The sequence below is a fragment of the Emys orbicularis genome, chromosome 1, assembly GCF_028017835.1.
Source record: "Emys orbicularis isolate rEmyOrb1 chromosome 1, rEmyOrb1.hap1, whole genome shotgun sequence".
NCBI lineage: Eukaryota > Metazoa > Chordata > Testudines > Emydidae > Emys > Emys orbicularis.
The window spans coordinates 306,963,193-306,990,129 of NC_088683.1; positions in this window are offsets into that span (position 1 = coordinate 306,963,193).

The window sequence follows — 26,937 nt, forward strand, 5'->3', positions numbered from 1 at the left end:
AGAGACTGCACTAGTGCAGCAGTGTTCTGACCACATTATATGTATGTCCGTCTATTATTTTGTGCTTTAACATTATGAAGAGTTAAAATCTTGTGTATCAACAGTACCAATTCAAGACTCAAAACTTTTCTTGTAAATGCTGTATAGATGTATTCCGAATAGAACAGCAGGGTTCATGGCATACACTGGACAAGAGATGTGCATGAACAGATACTGCTGCGGTCACCCGAGAGTCACTGCTCTGCTGGGAGAATTACAGACCCAACATAAAATTACTTGCTTTCCTATGAGGTGGGGGAAACATGTATGCACACCCCACTTCCCAGGCCCCCATCCCTCTTCTTTCAGACTATTGCCTGACAGTGTGTTTATGGATGTGGCATATGGCTGAGTGATGTGAGTCTTTCAAAAAAATTTCAGTATTGGAGAGTAAGTTACGTATTTTTATATACTGTGAGAGATGAAGCAATGAGCTTTTAGATATCAAAAGATAAATAATAAGTTGGAGCTAGGTATTATGACAAATATAAGTTTTAGAAGGTTGAATGGTTGTTCTTCTAGCACAGGGGTCGGCAACGTTTGGCAAGCGGCTCGCCAGGGTAAGCACCCTGGCAGGCCGGGCCAGTTTTATTTACCTGCTGACGCGGCAGGTTCGGCCGATCGCGGCCCCCACTGGCCGCGGTTCGCCGTCCCAGGCCAATGGGGGCAGCGGGAAGCGGCGCGGAGAGCGATGTGCTGGCCACGGCTTCTCGCCGCCCCCATTGGCCCGGGACGGCGAACCGCGGCCAGTGGGGGCCGCGATCGGCCGAACCTGCCGCGTCAGCAGGTAAATAAAACTGGCCCGGCCCGCCAGGGTGCTTACCCTGGCGAGCCGCGTGCCAAACGTTGCCGACCCCTGTTCTAGCAGAACACTTCAGAATTTTACTGTTCCTCCCACCCCAGAATATGTAAAATGCTAACACTCAGTGCACCTCCCATACAAATGGAAAACAGGCTGTTTTTTTTTTTCAAATGTGAAACCTTTATGAATATATTCCATTTCTTGTCTCTTTCTCATACTACTATTCATGACTGTTTTCTCCCCCAATGTTCCACTTGAGCTGGAATACATTAATATTTGTTGAGTTGTGACATGCTGCAAAGACCATCTGTCCGAACAATCATTGGTGGAGGACTGAGGCAACAGAGGGTGGAATTTGTCTGATGAAAAGTGCAATGGGGGTTTTAAGCCATATTGGTTACATGACTGATGAGCAAATGAAATGTAGTAAGAAGTAGTGTTGCTTTGGTCCATTTTTAATTTCTGTATGTTTATTTATGTTCTTGTGTTTTTAAAATATATGTCAAGGACATTCCGAAATTTGGATGGGTGCTCTTTTGAGTGGTGGGGGACCACAGTTCATACAGGACTGAGATCTAAGTATTTTTTTGTATAAAATTGAATACGATATTTAAAAAAAATCTCTCCTTGTTGTGAAAAAAATGTACATGATTTTATCATAGGATTCCAAAGATTTATAGATCATATAGAAATGCAAAATATTATTGGCCCAACTTCTCAAATGTGTGTGCACATGGCTTTGTGCACACCTGATTTTTGTGTGCAAATTCCCAATGCATACATCTGCAATTTGTGTGCATACACTTATTCCTGCACACACAATCATGTCCTGGAATGCATATGCTTGAAAACCCATTGTTACTAAAACAGTGATATGCAATAGTTGCAATAGTTTTTTGGAAAGAGCTTTTATAAAAATGTTAATTTGTTAGTGATGGGGGATATTTATTCTATTTTATGGAGACTCTGCTGGTCAAAGCTTTTCCACAAGCCCAAGAAGTATGGTGCAAAAAGTAAAATTATTTATAAGTATGAAAGCAAATCAGATATCAAACTGGAAGAGAAATCTCCCAAGCAACTCCTATAAACAAGCTTCGCCAACATGAGATGCAAAATAAGACAACATGCAAGTAGATTGTTTAGCGCTTCCTCACATGACTGTCCCTCCCATGTCTCCCACACTTTGACAAGCAGTGTAATAGTTAAACATCTACCTTGTTTTCACATCATTGTGGTTTGGAATTAATGCCCCATTGAGATTTATAGATCCAGTTTATGCCTCTCAAAGCCATGGCTTCAGTCCCTCTTCAGACTTCGGCAGACACCGCTTTGAAAGGTCAGTTGAAAGACTCCCACCATTGACTTCAGTGGGCTTTGAATCATGCCCTATGGCCCAGATCCACCAAAGGACTTAGACACCTAATTTCCCATTTTAGGTGTCTAAATCCAAAATGTAGGCACCACTGAGATCCTCAAATCCCCCTACTTGGCTGCCACATAACCCTGTAGGCACCTATAATCCCTCAGCACCTAAAATTTTCACTGTAAAGAAGCCACAGTTTCTGCCACTGAGCACGTGCACAATGCCTCACTCTAGGCATCCAGAAACACATCTCATGCCTAAGCCCCAATGGGATCCTCAAACCAGATGAAGATAGGTGTTCCCCCTCTCCTACCTCACCTGAGGGGCCCAATTCAGTAGACTTGCTCTGAGCACACCTTCCAGATCAGGAACCATTCAAAATCCAGCCAGAGGAAGTGCTGGTGGTGCCTCCCTTAAAACTTTTAGCCTGGTGATTAGAGCAGTCACTCAGGCTGTGGGGGAAACAGGTTCAATCAGGAGGAAAGGATATGAACAAGGTCCTCACCTCTTAGGAGAGTGCTTTAATCACTAATCTAAGGCATATACTCATGTGGGTCTCTTACAATCTTTACTGTGGATGCTATTCTACTTTTTTACTTAATTAGTCATGGGAGCAGGGGGTCTGGACCCTGGATCTCCCACCTCCCAGATGAGTGTGCCCTAGCCACCACATTAGAGAGTGTCACATTCTCTCTCTCCCCCCACCCTCTCCTTGAATGTTGCAATGCCTATGTCCCTTTGTGGATCCAAGGCTATGCCTCTAACCAGGGTCTAAAGTGAGAGAGTTGTAAATGGGATCGTCCTCCTCCAAAACCCCTGCCACGACCTGCATTTCTACACAGCCTGAAAGGAAATTTACTGGGCATTTTGTTGAGAAAACAGCCTTATAGCATTTTTTTGCAACATGGCCCAATTTAATCAGTTTGTGTTTTATCCCTTCTTGACCCCTATCCAAAAATGACTAATAAATAAAACTAGATGTAATACTGGTCATCTTGCAGTAAGCAAGGACAGGATATTTAATGTGCATAAATATGGCTTGTGATGGATATGACTACTGAGTGATGTCTAGAGGGATTGTTCAGTGATATTGAAAATCGGAGGAATTCATCTGGCAATATTTCTCATAAGTGAGAAGCCCATAAATTAACATTGCCCAGAGGCACTTAACTTAGGCAACTCAATTATTCCTGTTTTCTCAAAGAGGAGAGTACATGCAGATTGCTTGATGGAGATAATTGCACACCTTTTGTGTGTTTCCCAGCCCTGTTTTACATAGAAGGATTTGTGTCATTAAAACAGACAAAGTCTGTGGACGTAGTTTACACAGTTAAATAAATTGTAACCATGTACATTATATAACAGCTTTGTGTTGTGACTAAAAAGTGCCTAAAAATGGGGAAAATGTTTTTATATTCTAGAACTCAACATTGTTTTCCCAATTTAAGTCTCTCTCTCTTTTTTTTTTTTTAAAGTGAAGGAAAAATTTGCCTAACTGAAAAGACTGTCAAGCTTCTTCCTGGTGCCATTCAAGTACCCTCATAAACACGATTTATAATGGAAACACCAACTGGCACCTTCAACTACAGCAGCACTGCCAGGAGCCACTATAATTGGGCTAGAAACACTCTGCTTGGAGTCATGAATAGAATGCACTTAGTCTTGTTTGTTATACAGGACCACACCGTCCAAGTTCAGGCAGCAACATATACTGCAAAATCCACTGAAAGATAACAGGTGATTTAAAAGGGAATCGTGTAAGTCTAGTTAAAGAGCAACTTTAGAAGATTATTTTCAATTACTGAGATAACATCAGGGCTTTTCTCAGGAAAAAACGGAAGGCTTGTTCTTTACAGCACATACAGTATATGAAAGATTTAAGAATCAACCTACTACTAATACTCCTCAATTCTACTTTTCCCCTCCCTCGAGTCATTTTGCCAATTATTTTCACCTTTTTCTTTGATCAATGAATAAAAAGCAGCTTTCCACTAGAGATAACAGGTTATTGAATGCCCTTTTCAGACGTTTAACCTGCTCTCAGGAATACCAGCTGATGGTCTCCTTCTTTCACCAAATCTACAGGGCCACAGCCTAGCAGTAACTTTTCGCATAGAACTCCTCTGCGATTTCAGAGAGCAGGATACAACCACAAAGTTTGGATCCTCTTAAACTAATGTTAGGACCTGCAAGTAATAAATCAGAGTCTCTTGTAATTGGAGTAAAGGAACCAGCTTCACCACCTCATCTGGGAATGCTGCTGACCCAGATTGAAGTCCTTCCTCTGACTTCTCTCTAGAAATTAATTTATTAATTAGCCTATGTACCTGCTTTTGTACCTATGTAGCCTATGTACCTGCCTATGTACCTAGCAGAATGAAAAAAATCTTGGGAGAGAAAAATACTTCTACTGTCCCTATATTTAAAATCAAATTAACTGTCTAGCTGAAAATTAACACAATATTATTGGCTCATCACCTGCTTTAGAGCATGTGTGTCAGATGCTCTGTTTGTAGAGCACAATTTGTTCACTCATGTTGTCAAAATGAATGTCTATCTTTAAAAAAAAAATCAATCCATTGAAAATAACTCCCTAATCTACCATCCTTTCAATAGAATTGAAGTGCACTTCACAAACACTGTACACAAGCATCTTGAATTAGCAGGGAACTATTTTTAAAACACATGAAGGATAAGATATGAAATTAGTTTCATGGGGAATGAGAACCTTGGAGATTATTTACTTTCCCTTAATTACATTGACTCACCGCTAATTTAGCTTTCCTATGGTACTAAATATTTCACACTAGGATTCTGAAACTGAAGACATGAGTACCGTTTTTGAACATTTAAGATTAGTGACCTTATGAACACAAGAACATTTCTCCTATTGACTTACCACAATGATAAAGGATAAGCAGTACTCTACTATACCAATAATTTCCTCTCTGTAGCTACTACCTAAAAGTTAGGATCCCTATTCAGTTTTCTTTGGCAGTTTCCTTTGAGCAAACTGTATCAAAATTCTGTGAATTACCCAATACTACTGTACAAGTGCATACAGCTACTCACATGGTAGGACAAGAAGCAATGACCCAAGTTTAAGGAAGGAAAAGTTTAGAATATGAGAAAAGTATTCTTGATAGTAAGAGTAATCAAGAAATGGAATAGTCTTTGAGGGAAGTACTTAAGGTACCGCATCTAATGATAAATACAAGAAAAGGTTAAATATGGACATTAGTGGAAATAAACAATGCACTGTTAGACTGCACACATTATCAGTCTTCATCACACATGACATGAGCATATCTAGTGGTCTGCCACCAGCATGCAATACCACAATGGGCTACAGGCACAGATGAAGTAGCATCCCATAGCAAGAACTTGCTTTGCTTTGATTAAAAACAAAAAGAAAGAAAGTGAGCCGGAGGAAACAATTAGTAAAAAGAGAATGAAGCAGAAAACGGGAAGGATAAAAGTATACAGAAGAAAAAGAGGAACAAGAAAAGATGAGAAAGAAAGGAGGCAAGTTAGAAGAGCCAGAAGAAAATGAGGAGCATAAGAAAGAGAGACCAACAAAAAGACAGACTAATGCAGAGCCAAAGGAAGTAGAGAGTTAAACAGAAATAAAGGTGGACAAGGTGAGAGACGAAGAAGAAAGAATGGAGAGGAAGAGAAAACAGAGAAAATAGATAAAATAGTGAATATCCAACACTGCTACTCCATAGCTTTTCCCCTGAAAATGACAAAGGAAACCTTTTAAAGGGGAGCTAATAAAGTGTGAATTTCTTTGAGCCACTGAAGCTTCCTTCAAGATCTACACTCATGGCTTCCTGTCCAGCAGTGGGACTTCGTGCCAGATCCTTTTTAACTCCCATGGTAATCTCACTGAGGCTACGTCTTCACTACAGGGCGGGGTCGATTTAAGATACGCAAATTCAGATTCGACGTATCGCAGCCGACTTACCCCGCTGTAGGGACGGTGGCAAAATCGACCTCTGCGGCTTCCTGTCGACGGCGCTTACTCCCACCTTCGCTGGTGGAGTAAGAGTGTCGATTCGGGGATTGATTGTCGCGTCCCGACGGGACGCGATAAATCGATCCCCGAGAGGTCGATTTCTACCCGCCGATTCAGGCGGGTAGTGTAGACCTAGCCTTAGTAAAGAGGCAATTTATGACTGATTTTCCCACTTCTTGAATGCCTGATGCCACGTATAGCATAAGATCAGCTCTGCACCTTTGATGATGACCAGCCTTCAATAGGCAAGAGAATAAAAAGGTGCACAGTCTGCCAAAATATCCCACATACCAACACAATTACTACTGTGCACTTGTAATTAGGAGGCCTGTCATTAAGTTATCAAACCACTTATTATAGTGTATAGTACTAATAAATCCTTCTATCACCTGTCAATGGCCAATTTATCAGAACAGGTTATGGACTGTTAAGCCAATTAGCCAAGCAATCTCTATGAAATTGCTTTACTGAAGGTTTTCAAGGGAGTTTTTGATAGGGTAGAACGCTCTTATTTGGGACACACCAGTGAACATCTTATCATTCCAATTAAGTGGCTGTTACGATTTGAGAGAGAGAGAGAAAAACCTTCCTTCAAAAACCTCTGAAGAGGCTTATAAGAAAATAAAGACTGTAATCAATAAATATTTTAAAATATCTTAACAAAGTGTGTCTTCTTAGATTAAAACAAGACCAAGCATTAGCTGGGAAGTTCCAATCTAAAGGGCCACTTCGCAAAAAAATTAACGAGATTGCATGAAAATGCACAGCTAATGTCATCAAAGCAGGACTGTGCCAAGTGCCTGCACAGACACAGAGTAAGAAACAGTCCCTGCTCCAAGTAATATTATAAGGTAAGGGATTAACATTTTTGTGGTGACTAATGAGATGAAACTGCATGATGGATATGATGGTCTCTGTTTCTCTTTGTTCATGGGGTGATAGGGGTAGTTAAGGTAGTATTGGTGACCTTTACAGCTAACTATGTATTTGTATACTTTACAATGTTTTTTGATTTTGTAAAATGGAACCTTGGAATTTTTTTTTTTTTTTTTAAGAAAATTGCAATGTTCTCTTAAGGTTTTTGTCTGAAATGACAGATTCTTTCAACTTTAACCACATATTAAGTAAGCCTTTTGCCTCGGAATGTCTTAGGCCAGCGGTTCTCAAACTGTGGGTCAGGACCCCATTTTAATGGGCTTGCCAGGGCTGCCTTAGACTTGCTGGGGCCTGGGGCCAAAGCCAAAGCCCGAGCCCCACTGCCCTGGGCGGTGGAGGTCAGGTTACAAACTCACTGCCTGGGCTGAAGCCCTCGGGCTTCGGCCTCACCACCTGCTGCAACGGGGCTTGGGTGGGGTTTCAGGTGTTGGTCCCGCCTCCTGGGGGTCATGTAGTAATATTTGTTGTCAGAAGGGGGTCGTGATGCAATGAAGTTGAAGAACTACTGTCTTAGGCTACTAAAATGTTTAAGAACTGCTCAATGAGAAGGCTTCCTTCAGACACTGCAAGGACCTCTACTGACCTTTCAAAGTACACAGGAATAAAAGCTATTCTTTTACAGACAGCCCTCTGCCTCCATATCTGGCTTGCTGTGTCTCATTTCCCATGTGGCTTTTCCTCTGGTGCTTCCTGCAGGCCAGACCCACCTATCTTAGGCTGTGTCTACACTACAAGTTAGGACAGGGCCGGATTAACTTTTTGTGGGCCCGGTGCCAAACACATTTGTGGGCCCCCCTGGGGAATGAAGGGGCCGGGGCAAGAGCACAGCGGGCAGGGTGGATTTGATTTAAATCATGATTTAAATCATGATTTAAATCACTAATCAGGAAGACTCGATTTAATCATGGTTTTCTACATAAAAGTGCATTCTTGTTGGTTGTTATAACCTTAATATATATTCTTCACAACTCAAAGATAGATGTAGGTTTCATTTTTAGAAGATACACACTATACATTTTTAAATAGTGATTTATTTTGAAAACTTTTCAGATGAGTTTTACAGCTATATCAGAAAATGAATGATTGTTTGGTTATTTCATTTACCAAAGATAATTGAAGCAGATATTTATGAAGTCATTGGGAGGTGAACTATCTCCAGTTCAAGAGGTAAATCATTAATATTTGGAGGATTTTCTTGCCAGGCTGTATTAGGAGGAGAACATCACCAGACAGACATTTACATTGTTTTATTTAACTAAAACAACAACGTTAAGTATTCTGGATTTTTTTCTTCAACAGCAAACATAATATTTTAACAAAAAAACCGTATGTCCCTCGCTTCTCACATTTATCTCCAGACTTCTTCTCCTTGTCCAGATCTATTCCTCCTCCAACAACCTTCTATTCATTGAACTTTTTGAAACTTTTCACTTTTAAAGAGAGGTAAGGGATTGACTCTGTGTAGACAAATTTGCAGAGGGACAATAGAGTTGAGGTCTTTTATTTCTCACCTCTATATATTATTTATTTATTTAAAAACATTTTTGCTGTTAACAAGCATGTTACCTCTGGAGAGACAAATCCACAGTTTGAGAACTGCAAAACTAAGCATCTCTGATGGTATCTTCTAGACTGAGCACTGAGTCCCACTGGGTAGATAGAAAGAATAACCTAAATAATCTATACAGAAGACTGTGGAACCCCATGAAATTGGGTTCCTAATCCATGAACTATTGGAACTCATTTACAAAACTTTTCTTAAACATTACATGAATATATTGTCTCATACTACAGAATTAGAATTTATAATCCCTATTCCATGATGAGATATAATGTATCTTAATTAAAACTATCTTTAGATAGGTATTTTCCTCAAAAATCCGATTTAAATAAAAAAAAACAGATTTTTTTATTTTTTAAAACTCATTGATTTTTATCCAAACTGACAGCAAGGCATGGTGTGGGGGGGGAGGGGAAGGATTGGTCCCCAGCTGGAGCGAGGCAGGGATTAGTGGCAAGAGCACAGCGGGGCATGGGGGGGAAGGATTGGTCCCCAACTGGAGCGAGGCAGGGGCCAGGGGCATGATGAGCACAGTGGGACATGGGGGGAGGATTAGTCCCTGCTGACTGGAGCAAGGCAGGGGCTGGGGGCAAAAGCACAGCAGGGCGGGAGCTAGGGTTCATCCCTGGAGCAAGGGAGGGGCCGGGGGTAAACTGCAAGCACAGCAGGGCTGGGGATGGAGTAAACAGGATCCCCCCCACCCCCACCCCTGCCCACATGGAGCAGGTACCTTCCTTTTCCCTGGTTCTAGCCCATTCTTTTCGTCTCTCTCTGCACAGAGCTGAGGGTGGGGGTTCACTGAGCATAGGGCTGGGGGGTGCAGGGTCTGGGAGGGAGTTAGGGTGCAGGAGCAGGCTGGGGGTTGGGGTGCATGGTCTGGCCAGGAGCTAGAGTAAGGGAGGGGGCTCAGGGTTGGGGAAGGAGGTAGGGGTGTGTAGCGCTTACCTGGGGCAGCTCGCATTTGGTGCGAGGGGTGCAGGTGGGAACGGAGGGGGGGGCAAGAGCTCCCGTTTGGTGCTCAGGGTGAGGGTGGGGATGTGGGGGGGGTGCAGGAGTCAGGGCATGGGGTGTGGGGGGGCTGGGTATGTGGGGGGGTGCAGGAGTCATGGCTGGGGTCGTGGGTGTGGGGGGGCGTGCAGGAGTCAGGGCAAGGGGCTGGGGGGGTGGGCTGGGGTCGTGGGGGTGCTCCCAGCCCCCTGCCCTGAGCGGCTCACGGTAGGGGTCTGGAGGGGGTACGCCCTGATTCCAGCCCCTTCCCCAAGGCCCCCCCCCGCCTCCACCTCTTCTCTGCCTCCTCCCCCAAGCGGCGAGCATGCTGCTGCTCTGCTCCTCCCCCTCCCTTGTGCCAGCAAACAGCTGTTTGGCGGCAGGGAGAGGCAGGGATGCAGCACGCTGGGGGGAGAGGTGGGGGAAGAGCTTGGCTGCCGGTAGTGCTGCAGCAGGAGCCCCAGGAGCCGGCAGCACCAAGCTTCTGCCCCCGGAGAGAGCAGGGGGCGGAGAAGAGTGGGCCGGGCCAGGGCCCCTTTGGAGTGTGGTCCCAGCACCATGGTAAAGCCGGTACTGAGCTAGGGGTGTGATTTCCCCTATTTGTGTACACATATGCTAGCATGAGTACAAAGTTGAATTGTAACCCCAGTAGCATGAGTACTGGCAGCAGAAGCATAGCTTAGCCGTGTTGTACAAACTCACCTGAAACAAGTAGGTACATATTCGGCTAGCTAAACTCTGCCTCCACTGACATTACCCATACCACTGCAGCTACACTGCTATTTATACTCATGTTAGCTCAGTGAGTGCTAGCGCAAGTATGTCTACACAAGTGGGGGGGGGGGGAATCACACTCCTAGTTTGTAGTGTAGACATAGCCTTAAGGGTCTACATCAGGGATCAGCAACCTTTGGCATGCGGCTCGCCAGGGCAAGCCCCCTGGCAGGTCGGTTTGTTTACCTGCTGCGTATGCGGGTTCGGCCGATCGCAGCTCCCACTGGCCATGGTTCACCACTCCAGGCCAATGGGGGCTGCGGGAAGTGGCAGACAGCACATCCCTCAGCCCGCACCGCTTCCCGCAGCCCCCATTGGCCTGGAGCAGCAAACCGCAGCCAGTGGGAGCCGCGATCGGGCCGCGTGCCAAAGGTTGCCGATCCCTGGTCTACATAATCTGTCCTACTGTGTAGCTCCCAGACAATCACTCTTCCCTCTCCTCATAAGGGCCTTTAGCATCTGAGCAACACACACTTGTGAAAAAGCATGTCTTTAATTGGTGCATGTAATATAATACACCCACTGAAATTACACATGTACATAATGTATGGGTATATATTTTAACTGTAGGGGCATCTGTGTTTTGGTATTTACACAATAGTATCTTTAAATATCTAAATCACGGCAACCTGAACTTCAAGTCCACTTTTAAATCACTTCTAGTCTTTAGGCTATACTGTGAAAGTAAAGTTTGAAAATTTATCTGTTTCAGAAATAATATGGGGTCAAAACAGTGGGAGGAAAGCCTTTGAAAAGTGAAGGACAGGTATGTTTTTTAAACTCTTACCTTTCTGAAACTCTTTTCTTGACTTGACCCATACTTTTCAGAAAAAAAAGCTAGTCTGAGATGAGATGTCTCTGAGGTGGATTGATTTGGTTTTAGTGAAGTTAGGGAAGTCTGCAAATTAGCCCAATAATAGCAAGTGACCTTCATCCTTAATTATGGAATCACCCATGCTCTTCCATAATATTGTATTAAATAAAAGCATTTATTTTCTCATTTAACCTTTGACAATTTTTTTTGTTAAGGAACCACAGGTTGGAATTTCAGAGATAGTTAAAAACACTTAATTTCATAAAACTGGTCAAATGTGCCTACCGCTGTGCACAAATTTTGTCAAAGTTCTTCCACTAAAATAGCCATCACTCACAATTATTAGACTAAATCAGTTCCCTGACAGACATCCCAGTTATGGACTTCAACCTGCACTGCACAGGCACTAAGTGTTACATCTATAAGTCAAAGGTAGAAAGCGATACGCCTGAATGGGAATGCAGCAGAAGCCAATCCCATATTAATAAGAACTCTTTTGTGAGACTTCCATGTTACTCATGCCTAACAGAAACAGCCAAGGATGAAGGATAGGGTTACACTGCACTGCAAGGTCTGATTGCAGCTTGGTAGACAAACCCATGCTAGCACAGCTAAAAATAGCAGCGTCGATGCAGGGGCACCAACTAGCAATGCAACTAGGTCCCCAGGGTCCCCAGTATGCTTGCGCGGCCTGTGCTGAAGGCCGTGCCTCTGCATCTTCACTCTTATTTTTAGCCATGCTAGTGCGGGTAAAGTTAGCACTGATATGTCTAGCTGAGCTGCAATCACATCTCAAGTCGCAATGTGTACATAATCGGAGAGGGATCATATAGCTATGCTATCGCACATTTCTCCATCAACCCTACTCTCCCTTTGATCAGGGCCGGCTCTGGCTTTTTTGCCGCCCCAAGCAAAAAAAAAAAAAAAAAAAAAAACTTGCGGCCAGGGTGCAGGGGAACTCCCTGCGCTGGTGCCCCAGCTAGCGGGGGAGAGAGCGGGGGGAGAGAGAGAAGGGGGCGGCCAGGGCTTCAGTGGGGCGCTGTCAGCGGCCCCAACCGCCGAACCGCCTGCCGGGAGGGCTCCGCGCCACGGTCGGCTGGGAGGGAAGGACGTGGGTTGCCCTGCCGGGCTTGCTGTAGGGCGCTCCCCTCCTCTGCACCGCCGCCCCCTACAGGGCGGCTGGAGCGGAACAAAAAAAAAAGCGGCCGTGCCGCCCTACGATTGTGCCGAATGCCGCCTCGTACAATCTGCCGCCCCAAGCACGAGCTTGCTCGGCTGGTGCCTGGAGCCGGCCCTGCCTTTGATCATGTGCTCTTGGCAGTAAAGCATGTCAGATAGGGTTGATACTACCATGGAAGACTACACCCAATGCTTTACCTTGAACTGGAGTTTAACAACCTTGTGCTCCTTGCTTCACACCACACAGGATTTGCATGAGCCCAGCAAACGTGGTTTTCCTGATTACCAGTCTTGTCTCTCAACAATTTAACGGCCTCCAGCAAGGAAATGAGAGCCGGCAGTGTCCTCTGAAGGCTAACCATGCCTCAGTTAAATGAAGTATACTGTATTGTAGACGTCAAGGACTTCTCATTTCTATTGTGAAGAATTAATAATAAAAAGCTACTATACCTTTCATTCTACAAACCCTAGAGGCAAGAAGAGTGCATACAAAACTTAATTTTACTTTAATCATTCAAACAAATGTATTCTTTTACCTGAAGATTGTACAAAAAATAAATTGCATTGGGAACGTCAATTTATTCTTCTTAACGTGTATGCAATGTGCCTCAGGTGGCATGTGACCAGGATTCATCACCAAATTTGGTCTGCTGGTTGGATCATTAGCTTTCCCAACCTGGGCTAGATACTGACAGGGAGCACGACATGAACTATGATCCATGTAATGGATACCGTGTGTGTGACAACAGATTTCATACTCTTTGATGTGGATAACACTTTTTACTAAAATATCTGCACAGAAAAGTGCTCAAGAAACAGCAATCCACCCAATTTTATCCAGTTACTCTTTCCATCCTTCAGAATACTAAAAATAATAATAATAACTGAAACAATAATTATCTGTTAATATTTATATGGCACTAGTAAGTTAGATTCTTTATAGACATTTTATTGACAACTATTGCGAATTCTGATATTAACTTCAGTATTATCCCCTCAGTCTCCAGGTCTCTGTTCTCATAACTGTACGTCACCCAGGATCTTCTACAAGGCACAACAAGCATAGAGGTTATATGAGCTAATTGCATACTTACTGCAAAATAATGTGGTTTATTTCATTACAACAATTGGGTTTCTCTCTACTGAAAATAACAGTAGTTACATTGTAACTCAAGGCAATGATAGCACTATATATCTGGATAATTATACGATTAGTTAAGGCCACCATTATGCATTAGTTGTGTGGTATTTCACACACACACACACACACACACACACACACACATATCCAAACTAAGCAACCTCACTCCAGAATGAATACAACATTGGATTAAGTAACTAACTGACCAGAGATTTAGAAAATGTATAGTTGAAAATCCTTTTATGACCATATCAGAAGCCTAAGGATTAAGAACCAAATTGTGACCAGTTGCTCTGATGTAAATCAAGAAATACTCCATTGTAGTCTGTGAAGTTACTCCCGATTTAAGACAGCATGGATCAGAATCTGGCCTCATAGATTTTAATTCTATCTGAACACTTGACCAATACATACCTAAAAGGAGGCAATCTCCATCAATGTGTCATGTACAGGAACTAATTTGTTTCGCAGGACAGTCCAGAAAACATTGCAAAAGGAGTCTTCTTGCCTTGATGCTCCTAATATCGCCTGCTATTTTTATTAACCTAAGTGCTACTTTCTTCACAAATGATGTGGATGCTACTGTGTATTTTAAGTTGGTAAAAAATGGGGTCCATTATCCACCCCCTTCTGCAAAAAACAACTTTCTCCCTCCCCACAAGTACACAGCCAGAGATAAAACAACACCCTAAAAAAGCCTATAAAGATTTTATTAAACACAAAATACGTTATCCAATTCACTTTGTAAACACAATTATCCCTCAGATATGAAAATGCTCACACACTGTCCAAAATAAAAAGCTTGCAACTCTATACAAGAATACAACAGCTGAGACATGAGTTTATCATCAAGTCAGGCCTCTCGCTCTTTTGTATCTACCCTAATATACAGATACTCTTTTAATAACTTGCTCACCTTCCCAGCATCCCAGCCCAATACAATGTTTCAACTAAATCAGAACAAATGTGATAATAGAAAGCACGATTAATGAGTTGGCTGGACAGGACAGCAGATCTTTTCAAAACTAAAAGATATCTGAAGTCACTTGTCTTGTCTTCCATGATTTTACTTCCATAATTTTCCACTATTTGATGCAATTAATTGTGACCTTCCCTCAAACATAGATTTAGGGTGGAAATCTGGATATTCAATTTTAAGTGACAGAAAGGAATTTTGTCCGAATAATCTATATTTCATGTTTCTTCTTGTACTCAACCTTTGACCTTTATATTTAGGATCCAATCTTGCAATTAAGCTACTACAGCTTCTCCAAATCATTTTTCAATGTTGTCCTTTTGTGGCTCCACTTCTTTGGTTACTAAATAAATCAAGCTAAATTTCCACTGAGACTGAGGTGTCATCAGCCTGTAATGTGCCAAAGTCTTTCTGAAATCATCTTCAGTTGCTTTGCTAAATTTTGAGATTCTCTGTAGAATCCCTTGTTGTACAAGATGCATACTATGTTTTGATCAGAGTCCTGCAAGAATCATGCTCAATGCAAATTTATATGCACTTATGGTATAACTAGATCAACTATAGAGACAAACTTCCTGAGGGTTCCAACAAGTGTCATTGGGAAGCAAGGGCATAAATCGTCCTTTTTCCATCCACCAATGAAGATGATGTGGTTGTGGAAGAATTATTGAAATACACAATGTGCTTTAGGACTGTTGTTCTATGAGATTTAAAAAATGTCCTGAACACCCAAGCATGAGAAATTTATAAAGATTGCACTTGAAGAGATCTCCATTTCTTTTTGGGGAGAAGGGAAGCAATTCTCTAAGTATTTGAAGAACACTTCCTCATGCTTTTCTCAGCATTCTTGGTTGAGCTATTCAAAAACTTGGACACAATATTTTGTGGTTTTCTTTTCAGGCGATATAATCAATAGCATTAAGTAGGGATGCATTTTTCCTGGTATGGACCCTTGTCAGGTCATTTTTCATGTTCAACCAACCACCTTGCATTAAATGTCAATGTTGATTCTTTTCATTCTTATTTCAACATTCCCTCTGTTTCTTCACTTGCAGAATCTAGTAGTGGACCTGAAAGCTTAAATCTGCCTAAAGGATTTTTCAGTTTTCAGATTTTAACAAATCAAACCCATTCCAGCAGTTCACAACTCCACTCTCTACTTTCTAAGCAATATTAGGGATACTGAACAGCTTCCATATGAGGAGAGATTAATAAGACTGGACTTTTCAGCTTGGAAAAGAGATGACTAAGGGGGGGAGGGCGCGCTATGATAGAGGTCTATAAAATCAGGACTAGTGTGAAGGAAGTGAATAAGGAAGGGATATTTATCCCTTCACATAACACAAAGAACCAGGTTCACCCCAGTGAAATTAATATGCAACAGGTTTAAAACAAACAAAAGGAAGTACTCCTTCACACATAGCACAGTTAACTTATGGAACTCATTGGCAGGGGACGTTGTGAAGGCCAGAATTAAAACTGGGTTAAAAAAAGAATTAGATAAGTTCATGGGGAATAGGTCCATCAATGGCTATTAGCCAAGATGGTCAGGGCTGCAACCCCATGCTCTGGGGGTCCCTAAACCTCTCACTGCCAGAAGCTAGGACTGGACAACAGGGGATGGATCACTTGATAATTGCCCTGTTCTGTTCATTCCCTCTGAAGCATCTGGCATTAGGATACTAGGCTTAGATGGACCATTGGGTTGACCTCCTATGGCCATACTTATGTAGGTTACCAGTTAAAATTTAGACCAAGTCTCTACGACTGAAAATGCCAGCTGATGGCTCTTTAGTGAAATAAGATGGTTGTTTCATTATGGTTCTTAAGAGACAAATGACTATATCCCCAAAAACATATCACTCCTGGTACTTCCTCACACCTTTAATATATGTGCACTTTCTGATTACCTAAATCGGCAAAATGTTCTTTCATTTTTCAAGAAGAAATCTGCCAGAGGAGCACTTATTTTTAAGAAACTCAAGAAACGTCTGAAATGTGAATTAATTTCCATCTCTTTTGTAGTTAACAGTTTCCAGTTTTTAAAACTGTCATTAAAATAAAACTGCTGACCACCCTTCGTTTACCTTGTCACTATGTAGACCGCAAAAGACATCCGTGTAGAAGGGAGGCATGAATAAGCATGAACATGCTGCACCTCTGCTTCGAGTAAATGTGTCAAGAGAGTTTATGTGTATGTGCCTGTCGTCCTCATCTCGCAGCAGAGGATTGTAAAAGTAACCATTTTTGTGTGTGTTTATAACTATTCCATCTTAGTCTGTGAGCTGATAAGGTCTCACAGCTAAGTTGGGCCACATTTCCGAGGAAAACCCTCATGAACTAAGTAGGTCACTTAGTAAGTGTAACTCTTTCTTCTGAGTCAGTCTTGAAATAACGTTATAACCTCCACCTTGGGTCATCAGCAGAGATTAAATCAAGGACTTCTGGCACCAAAGCATGGGCCTCTACCACTTGAGGGTAACTCCATTAGCTGGTAGCAGTAGTAAGCTCTTATTTTGTATGCAGACCAACCAGTACAATATGACAGCAGCCTTCACCATCCTGTCACCAGCATAATATTAAGAGACACTCTGCTACTTTCAGATGAAAGATAGAACTGTCTGACATCATTAAAGATCCCACAACATTTTTCATAAGATCTAGTGTGTTAGCATCATTGTTGTGAGCAATCTAATTTAACTAATAACATTCTATCCTCCTAAATCCTGCTAGCAATTTTAGTTGGATAATACGTAGTTTCATTTCTTTCTCACTTCCCATGAGAGAGTTTTTGTATACCACACTGTATACATGAAATGTCTAAATAGAATTGCAGTATCCACTCCAGAGGTGGCTGCCCTTCAACTGTATATGAACCATTCCTGTGCAACATGTAAAGCACTTTAGCATCCTACATATAGAAATGTAAGATTTTTATTGAAATCATAACACGCATGGCTGTGTGTGTGTTTTCTTGAACTTTTTAAAAATGATCAGATAACAAGGATTAAGACCGGAAGAAGTCGACTCTACTCTCACATTCCCCTTGGAATCTTTTGGTTTCTTAAAAGGGTGTTAACACCGATATCCTGGCCAAATTCCAATTCTAATAATTACATTCTGCCTATCTAAATTTCTCCCGCTGTTTGCTGGGACCTATGAGCTGAGCTCCCCTTTAAAATTTACACAAAACGTTAGGCAACCAAATATTTTTATTTGACAATTTGGCTTTTTTAAATTATACTGAGCAGGGACAAATATTTAACAAGAACACGTTTCTTGTTGTCTGTTGATGAGATCAAGTATACCTAAAGCATAATGTGCTGTGTGCTAAAGCAATATTACAAGTATCTGTAGGCCATGTAAAGTACTATTAATTGAAAAAAAATCATTTATGTTAAAAGTAAAAATAAAGACACAAAAACAACATAAACGTTAACAAACTGTAGCTAAGGTTGTTGATGGCACCATTTCTCTTTGGAAGAGTGGCAGACAGAATAATAATAATCTTACTCTGTCATTCTAAAGAATCCCAATAGGTAAACCCAGATCCTACAAACATTTGTGTGTGACAGTAACTTTAACACACACAAGTAGTCCTCTTAAAGCCAGTACATTCTCTGCCATCTCCTTCAACTATCTATTTTCACCAATCTGTACTCTGTTACCCATTCAATCATTCTCAGTCTGCCCCAACTTCACTCTTTGCAATTCTCTGTGACCCAAACCCAACCATTCCATGTCCCATACTCAGTCCACTCGTTGCCCCACAGGCATCCCCCAATCAACCAACTGATCCTCTACCTTCGGCAATGCATTGCCAACCCCAGTCATTTCATCCTTAGCCCCTGCAACAACCCCAGTTAGCCAATCTCCTGCCTCCCTCAGCTCAGTGGAACTGGCTTGCATGCAGGCCTGCTGATTCTTGGCCTCCATCTTCGGCGCTGCCAACCCCAAGAGTGCAAAAATCATGAGTTGGAGCCTAGCACAGCCTGAGATTGACTTAGGAGTCATGGGGTTTGTTTCTAGGCGGCAAGCTCCATTTAATTTTATCAGCCTGCGGGATTCCAAGTCTTTGTGTGCCTGCAGGTCACACTGCAGTCCTTTGTCTGAAAACGTGACAGCTAGAAACGCTTGTTTTTTAAATGAACCTGGAGATTCTCTGGTAATTACATGATTCCAGGGGCTAGGGCTTCAAGCCCAACACCAAATATGATGAGAGCTAGTGCCACAGCATCTCACCTGCAGGCTTCTGTCCAGGTTCTCCTCCTCCTATCCCAGGCTGCGTGACAAGGGGAGCTGAGTTAGATGCTCTCTTCATCGGGGCTCAAGCAAGGCCAGGCCAGATCCTACCCTGTTCTCTGAGGCTTGCAGAGCTTCTCTCTCCTCCCCTCCACTAGTGTGGCAGGCAGCCAGAGGGGCACTGATGAGCAGCTGTCCAGAGTCCACCCAGATCACATGAGGCAACTGCTATGAGCTCAGAGGCGGGAATAGGGAGGCAACACCCCCAAATGCCACCTAGTAGCACTGGGTCTGATTTTATTTCCCAACTAAGAGATGGATGCTGTAGCAGCACAATGTCCCTTACCCTTACAGGTTGCTGATTGAGTGGAAAAGTCAATAGTATTTCCTATATGTAAGGGGACTGTTGCCCCCTTACTAACATTCAGTGGGGGTGTTTTGGTTGGCTAGCTCCCAGCACTAAAAGGGGAAGGGTCGATGGGAAATCAGGACCCTGAGACTGACAGTCCCCAGGAACAATGGCGAGAGGCCAATGCTCCAGGTCAGTCTGATTGACAGGGAGGGCAGGCTAATCAGCATGACAGGAGGCCAGGGTGGGTCCCATCCTCCTCCGTGTGAGTTGGAATTGCCTGGGTCAGACTGAGTGGGGCCGAGCTAAGGAGAAAGCAGGGGCCCAAGCTGAGCTGGAGAGCAGAACCGTGCCAGATCCAGAGGGGCCAGAGCCGCAGCCACAGAGCCAGAGACGCAGCCCAGGGAGAGCAGATCCTGTGCTGGGAGCAGAGCTGCAGCCACAGAGCCAGAGACGCAGCCCAGGGAGAGCAGATCCTGTGCTGGGAGCAGAGCTGCAGCCACAGAGCCAGAGACGCAGCCCAGGGAGAGCAGATCCTGTGCTGGGAGCAGAGACACAGCCACAGAGCCAGAGACGCAGCCCAGGGAGAGCAGATCCTGTGCTGGGAGCAGAGCTGCAGCCACAGAGCCAGAGACGCAGCCCAGGGAGAGCAGATCCTGTGCTGGGAGCAGAGCTGCAGCCACAGAGCCATGTGTAGTGAGCAAGTGGGGCCAGCCAAGGGGGGACCTTGGGCAAAGGGCCCAGCACAGAAAGACACCCCTAGCCAAGGGCCCTTGCAGGCCAGACCGGGAGGGGGACCGTAACCTGACGGGGGGCTGACGCTGGGAAGAAGGGTCCCACCACTCAAAGCCCGGAGGTGTGTGGCCACCACCATTGCAAGTGTCCAACCCGCAGCATACCTGCAGCACAGCCAGGGCCTGAGACAGAAATCTGGGACCGACAAGGAACAGACTGCGAAGTGCCCTGATGTCCGGAGACACTGTTTGGATGTTCCCTGCCACAGAGCGGGGTGATGTGTTTTCCTTTAACCTTTCCCATTTTTCCTTATTCTTTTCTTTAGATTAATTGTTAATTAAACAACTTGTATTTGCTTTAAATTGTATGGAATAATCAGTGGGTCAGGAAGGTGCCCAGTGCAGAGAGGGTACCCCGGAGTGGAGACACCCTAGCCCCTGTCCTAGGTGACCACAGCAGGGTTGGGGGTCGAGCCCCCCAGGAATCCTGGGCCCAGCCTTGTTGGGGTTACGAGGACTCTGCCAGACAGGAGAGTGGAAGGGGAACCCTCAAGGGCAGGGAGGCCTCTGGGTAAAGGGAGTGGGAGCGAGGACTCAGATCCTTTCGCTAGCCCACTTCACCGGGGTAGTGCAGAAGCCAGGAAAGTTCCCCACAATAGCGGGACCATTCCCCCGCTTACATATGCCATCTGCTGGAGGTGATTCTTGCACGTCCCCTATTAAAATTCTAACTCAGGCTGACCCTATGACTTAGGATAGGATCACAATACACGTTTACAAAGCTCAACACACTTCTTCTTACTCTGGAAATTACTTTGCCAAAATATAAATATTGTAGGCATAGAGAGACTGTGTCAAGGATGCTAGACCCAAAATGTATCCTACTTTCTACCCCGCCTTAAATTACAACAGTGAAATTTACACATGGAAAAGCTCTATTAAATCATCCACTCCATCGCCTGGAAAATGCAGGATTATTCTCTACAGTACATTTATTAGTGATTAGTCCAATCTAGTTTTAAATGTCCCAGTCAATGGGGCTTTCACTATTCCCTTGACTATTCTACAGCCTAGTACAACTTATTGTCAAGCAGTTTTTCCTGATATTCAGCCAAAGATACCCTTTTCTTAATTTCAACCCATTACTCCCAGGAATTCCCCCATGTACCACATTAAATAATTATTTTTATTCTTTACATTAACACTCTCAAAATAGCTGTACACTGTTAACCTTATTTATTGCCAAGCTCTCTCTATTTATATGTATCTGTTATCTTTTCCTCATAAGCCAATGCCTTCAGGCCAGAGTATTTTTGTTGCTCTTCTCTGAGCTCCATCCAATTTTCAACAGCTTTCTGGTAATAATGTGTCCAGAAATTCCAGGTGTGCTCACAGCAGCGTCTAACAGAAAGGGATTACCGCCTCCTTGCTCTATGACACAATGCCCTTGCATATTCAGCTCAAAGGTGAACTGGCCTTTTCTGTAACCATATCGCACACATGCATAATTTGCTGTCTGATATCACTCCTAGCTCTCTTCCACCATTATTGCTTCCCATGTTTCTCCCTCCCATCAAGTGTGTATGTTTCAGGTCCTTTCCCCACACGAACTTGCACTTTTCCCCAATTTTGTTATCTCATTATTTTTGTTCTTCATTAACGAAAATATTGTTAGTTTGAAAGGTTATATGTTTTGCCCAAAATACAAATGCTTCCAGCCCAAATTCAACAAAGCATTTCATTGCATGCCAACAAAAAACAATGAAAAAATGTCCATTGATGATAATGAAAATTTACAGATAGGCAAAGTAAGAAAAAAATGCTGCTTGAGAACTTCTTAGAGATTGATTTACGGATATTTACTTTCTATATTTTGATACGTAATGCTGACATTTGTGTTTTATAAATCTTTCATTTTTTGAATCTCAACATCTATTGTCATTAAACTATTATGGTCTGACACCCCCCCCCCCCCGCCGCCGCCCACTGTTTGACCTCCCCATAATTTCCCACAACTGTGAAAATGTAAATACATAGAAGTTGGAAAAATGCTCAAAACCCATAATTTTGTGCAACTGAAAATTTAAATTGATACAAATAGAAAAAATATTAAAAATAAACTTTGATGTTATGTCACAATTATAAAAGATAAATCAAAATTGAGTTCTGCCAAGCCTACTTAAAACATATGCTTAAATTCCTCTTTGTTCAGCAAGACCAATGGGGCTCAAGCATGTGCTTAAAGTTAGGCATGCATTTAAGAGCTTTGTTAAATCAGGGCTTCAGGTTACATCTACACTGCCAAAAACAAACAAAGAAAAAACTCCACCGCAGAAAGTCTCAGAGCCTGGGTCAACTGACTCGGGCTTGCAGGGCTCATGCTGTGGGACTAAAACTAGCAATGTAGAGGCTCCAGCCAGAGCAGGAATGTCTTACAATGCTATTTTCAGCCCTGTAGTTCAAGCCCCACAAATCCAAGTCAATTAACCCAGGCTCTGAGACTTTCTGCCGTGGAGTTTTTTTGCAGTGTAGACATACCCTCCATTTCCTTACACACACACACACACCAAAAAAAAAAAACCAAGGAAAAATAAGAAAAGAAAATTCAGTGCCAAGAAGCAGGAGGCCTACAACAATTCTCTAAATGGCAAAGGGGACCTGCCTATTTGAGAGATCGCCCCTTCCCTTTGAAAGTTTAGAAGTGCATGTGCAGGGAAGGAGGGGGGTTCCTAAAAGGTAATTCCCTTGGCTTTGGAACTCACTCCCCACACACTGGCTCCAAATTTGTCATTCTTCATGATACGCTGCAAAATCCATCTTTTTTTTCCCCCTAGGCTTTTGGACGCAGGGTAGGGGTCAGGATGTCTGAGAGTTAGGATGTCTGGGAGGTCAGTAACAGAAGAGGGTAGAATATATTCAGTCTTTTCAGTTTATAACTGCTTGGCTGAGGGGGGGGTTGTTTTGGGTTTTTTTGGTATTTGGTGTGCAGTGGCTGCTAAGTTTTTTGCTATTGTAGGATTTAGTTTTTAAACTGTGTGAACATTTCCTAGATCTCAGGATAGGGACTCCGCTCCCTCTTTTTTACTTTCTTTTTTTTTTTAAATAAATTGAAATAAACATGCAACAAAGCAACAATCATTAAGATTTTAGATTTAAATTTCCAATAAGTTATTATGAACTGTGACCATCCCTTAAAGAAAAATGTGTTAATGAAAATCACAAGTCAAGGTTACAGCAAGTTAATCTCAGATAATGCCTAGAATGAACACATTGCTAGTCCACTAGTGTGACAAAGTGGAATTTTTTCATAACATTTTGTATGAATATTGTGTGTGCCTCAGTTTCCCTATGTGATGCGTGATTAACTAGGCGGTGGGAATAAGATGGTTTATTCTTTGTAGTAATCCAGGTGTGACTGTCGTCTAGCTGCCTAGGCTCGGACAATGGCCCAGATGTTTTGTAATCCAGCAACTGACGACCCTGGGACCCACCCTCTTCAGGAAGCCCACCAGTTTTGGCCAGTGGGAGAACAAAATGCTAAGGAGAATGACCATGTGACTATCATTGCCCAGAAAGAAGAACAAAGAACTGAGGGCCACCGCGGATAGTACAGTGTAGGCTGCTGAAGCAAGTCACACATTGCCTGGAGAGTCACTCCAGTCGAAGGAAGTCGGGGTGTATTGCTCCCTTTGGTTGTGCAAGCCTTCCCCAGATGCCCAATTCGAATGGACTCACTGAGGGGAGCTCATGGCATGATGTAGGGGCGCTGAAGGCTCTGAGGTTCGGTCCCAGGAGATGGCAAAGCCAAGGGACTTACCTCAGATAGAGAGTGCAACCCTCAAGGAGGGCTGGCACACTGAAGGGAGTTTCTCCCAGGGGCTGTTCCAGAGCTCCAGACCTGTGAAACTGTGACAACTAGTCAGGTCCATCATTTCACAGACAGAAAAGGAGCCCTTGGGGAACAAAAATGTCAAATTCTTAATTCATGCATACTGAACACTTTTACATGAAGTGGGCCAGACTGAGTGTTAGGGAGACCAGACATCCCGATATTATTGGGACCATCCTAATGTTAGGAGCTTTGTCATACATAGGCACCTAATACCTTCCCCCATTACCTCCTCCCCCTGCCCCCATTCTGTTTTTTCACACTTGCTATCTGGTCACCCTATCGAGTGTTGCCCCTTGAATGGGATGGAATTTAGGAGGGAGAAAGGGCAGCACCCTTTGGACGTGAAAAGGATGGTGCAGCAAAGAGTAAAACCCTAATAACACAACAGTTTTAATCCAAGAGTTTACATTCACGACTAGTAAAAACTACAGCAGTTGCCATGACAGGAGTTTCACGGAGAGTATTTAAAAATCACTTCTAAATGCCTTAGGTTTATGTGCAGAACTGCTGAGTTATCATTCTCTTCCCCTGTTTTTGCTTTTCTTTCTTCCCATTTTTTGATTTTCTAACACATTTCTCTCTTCCTTTTTCTTCGTCTACTTTCTGTAAACTGGCAGTGGGTAGGAAAGGGAGGGGATGTGGGATTGTTGTCACTCTTCTAAGACATGGTGAGATTAGTCTGTCGACCACCTGGTTGTAAGGTTCTAGATTCAGGAGTGCCACTTTAGAAAAATACTGAAGAAATTATTATTTGCTACAAAATCATGCAGGCTATCAAAACCAGATTAATATGCTATACACCAAATTGTGCACACCTGCTACACTACTAAAATGTTCATTTTGAAATGTATATATGAAAACAGCCATTCACTGGTACTTGACAGAATTATAATATTCGATCACCACTCAACTTCAATCATTTTTATTCAAATTGTGTGTATCTCACTGTTTTAAATGAGCTAGGAACACACCTGTATGTGATATCAATTAATCATATATGACAGCATATTGGATCTTTTAAAAAACAATGTGAACCCCCAGAAGTCACTCAGGGTATCCAGTTTCTATGCCGAATACAAAACGTTGCTGTTTAATAATGCATATATGATCAAAGTTTGCCGCTCTCCCAGTATCAAATCTTCCTTGTGATTTTATAGATTGCAAATACAAGATGTTTTAAGTCTCTCGAATGTAATAAGTTCTTCTATTTCACTTGCTTCAAATCTGCAACCAATTTGGGAGTGAATAAGACAATTAACCACTGCACAACATAGTCTGTTTATATTACAGAAGATGGATACATAAAGCTATATGAAGAACTTTTTGTAAATTTAACAGGGTGTCTTGCCCCTTATGAGCTAGAGGCCTGGGGCCAGCCAACCATGCTTACTAAGGAGGAACAATTGAGCAGGAATTACCTGATTACCCTAAAAGAGCAGCAGGAAGAAGCCAGGCTGCTGGCCCTGGAGAGAGAGTTCTCAGAGAGAACAGGGTGAAATATAGGATACGTCTACACTGCATCTGGGAGTGAGTTGCCCAGCCCAAGCTGTCAGACTCATGCTAGTGTGCCTAAAATAACTGCGTAGTGTAGATATTGGAACTTGAGCTGGGCTGGAGCTTGGCCTAGCATAAGCCCTGAGTCTGTAGACCTGGGATGGGAGGCTCACTCCCAGAAGAAGCACAGATATATCCATATAGGCTGCTGGGAGTGAGTAGGCTCCAACAGAAACATGTGAAACTTGGGGAGTGAGATAACTGGGAAGGCCTGTGAGAATGGATGGACTTGAAAACTTCATTAGATCAATAAACACTCAAAATAAAGCAGGAGCACACAACTGGGAGAGGGAAAGACTGAGAATAGCCTTGTAAAGCAGGGAAGATGCTGAGACAGCAGAAAACTTGGGAGATGTGCCCAGTTTAAGGCTGGACGAGACTTTTGAGTTTATTTTTTGAACATTTCAAATTGAACCCTAAGGAGATCAGTTACTGGATTTGTAAAATCTTTTTGGGAGGGCTATTGAGGAACTAAGAGGGGAAACTGAGGTGAAGGGCTGCTTGCAGGGTTGTCTTGAGGCCACAAGGGGGCACCCAGGAGGAGGCCACTCAGAGTAACGTTCTACTATAGGGGGACAGGAGCAAGAAGTATAATGCACAAACTCCTCATCACATTAAACTATACAACTCCCTTTGTTACCATAGTTCAATATCACCACCAGAATTTTGAGCACTAAAGCTTGTTAAAAAAGTTGTAAACTGATAGGCAAGCAGCACAGATACTGGGTTAGATTTACAACATGCAATGATGGATTTTTTCAGATAGATGGCAATGCACACAGTGCATTTAAGATTAAAATATGGCCCAGTGTCAAGATTTCATTTCGGTGTTTATAGTCTTACATTAGAGGCATTATTGCATTATCAGAATAACTTTTATAAGGATAATAGTTTAGCACCCACTGTGGCAGTTTATCCATTGATTTCAATGGGAGTATGTTGGGCCACAGGACCTTGAGGCACCACAGGTTTTACTTACTAGACTTTCTGTCACTCAAAGAAATGTCAAATTGTAATAAATACAGTGGACAGAGCACATGCTATACTTCTTTTTCATTCCTATAATATCCAACAAATATTGCACAGTAGTTACAGTGGGTAATAAATAGATTTAAGTCAGATTTTTACAGGTCTAGTAATATTTTATTATAAAAACCAGCGATAAAAATATTTTTAACAACTATTTAGAATTGTTATTTGTAAAAACTTCAGTTATTACCAGTCTTATGTCCTTTTATTCTAACATGCAGAACTGTCAAGCTACAAGCATTTGAGTGAAACTTTAATTGTTTAATTGCAAAACATAGTAAATCCCTTTTTTGCCAAAGTGGAATATTTAAAAAGCAGCTTAAAAGGAAATGAACAGGAGCAAGTCTCACTTATCGTTCTGCACCTGCTTTAGGGTTTCGATCGATGACTATCATGATTTGGAAGCATCCACCACCGTTTTGTTTTCTTTTCACAGTAGGTGGTTGCTAGGGAACAAAATACTATTGTCTGATTTCATGATCTATTGCCCAGTTTGCCTGGCAATAATGCTTTCTAAAATTTAACAGAGGTCACTTATTAATTTATT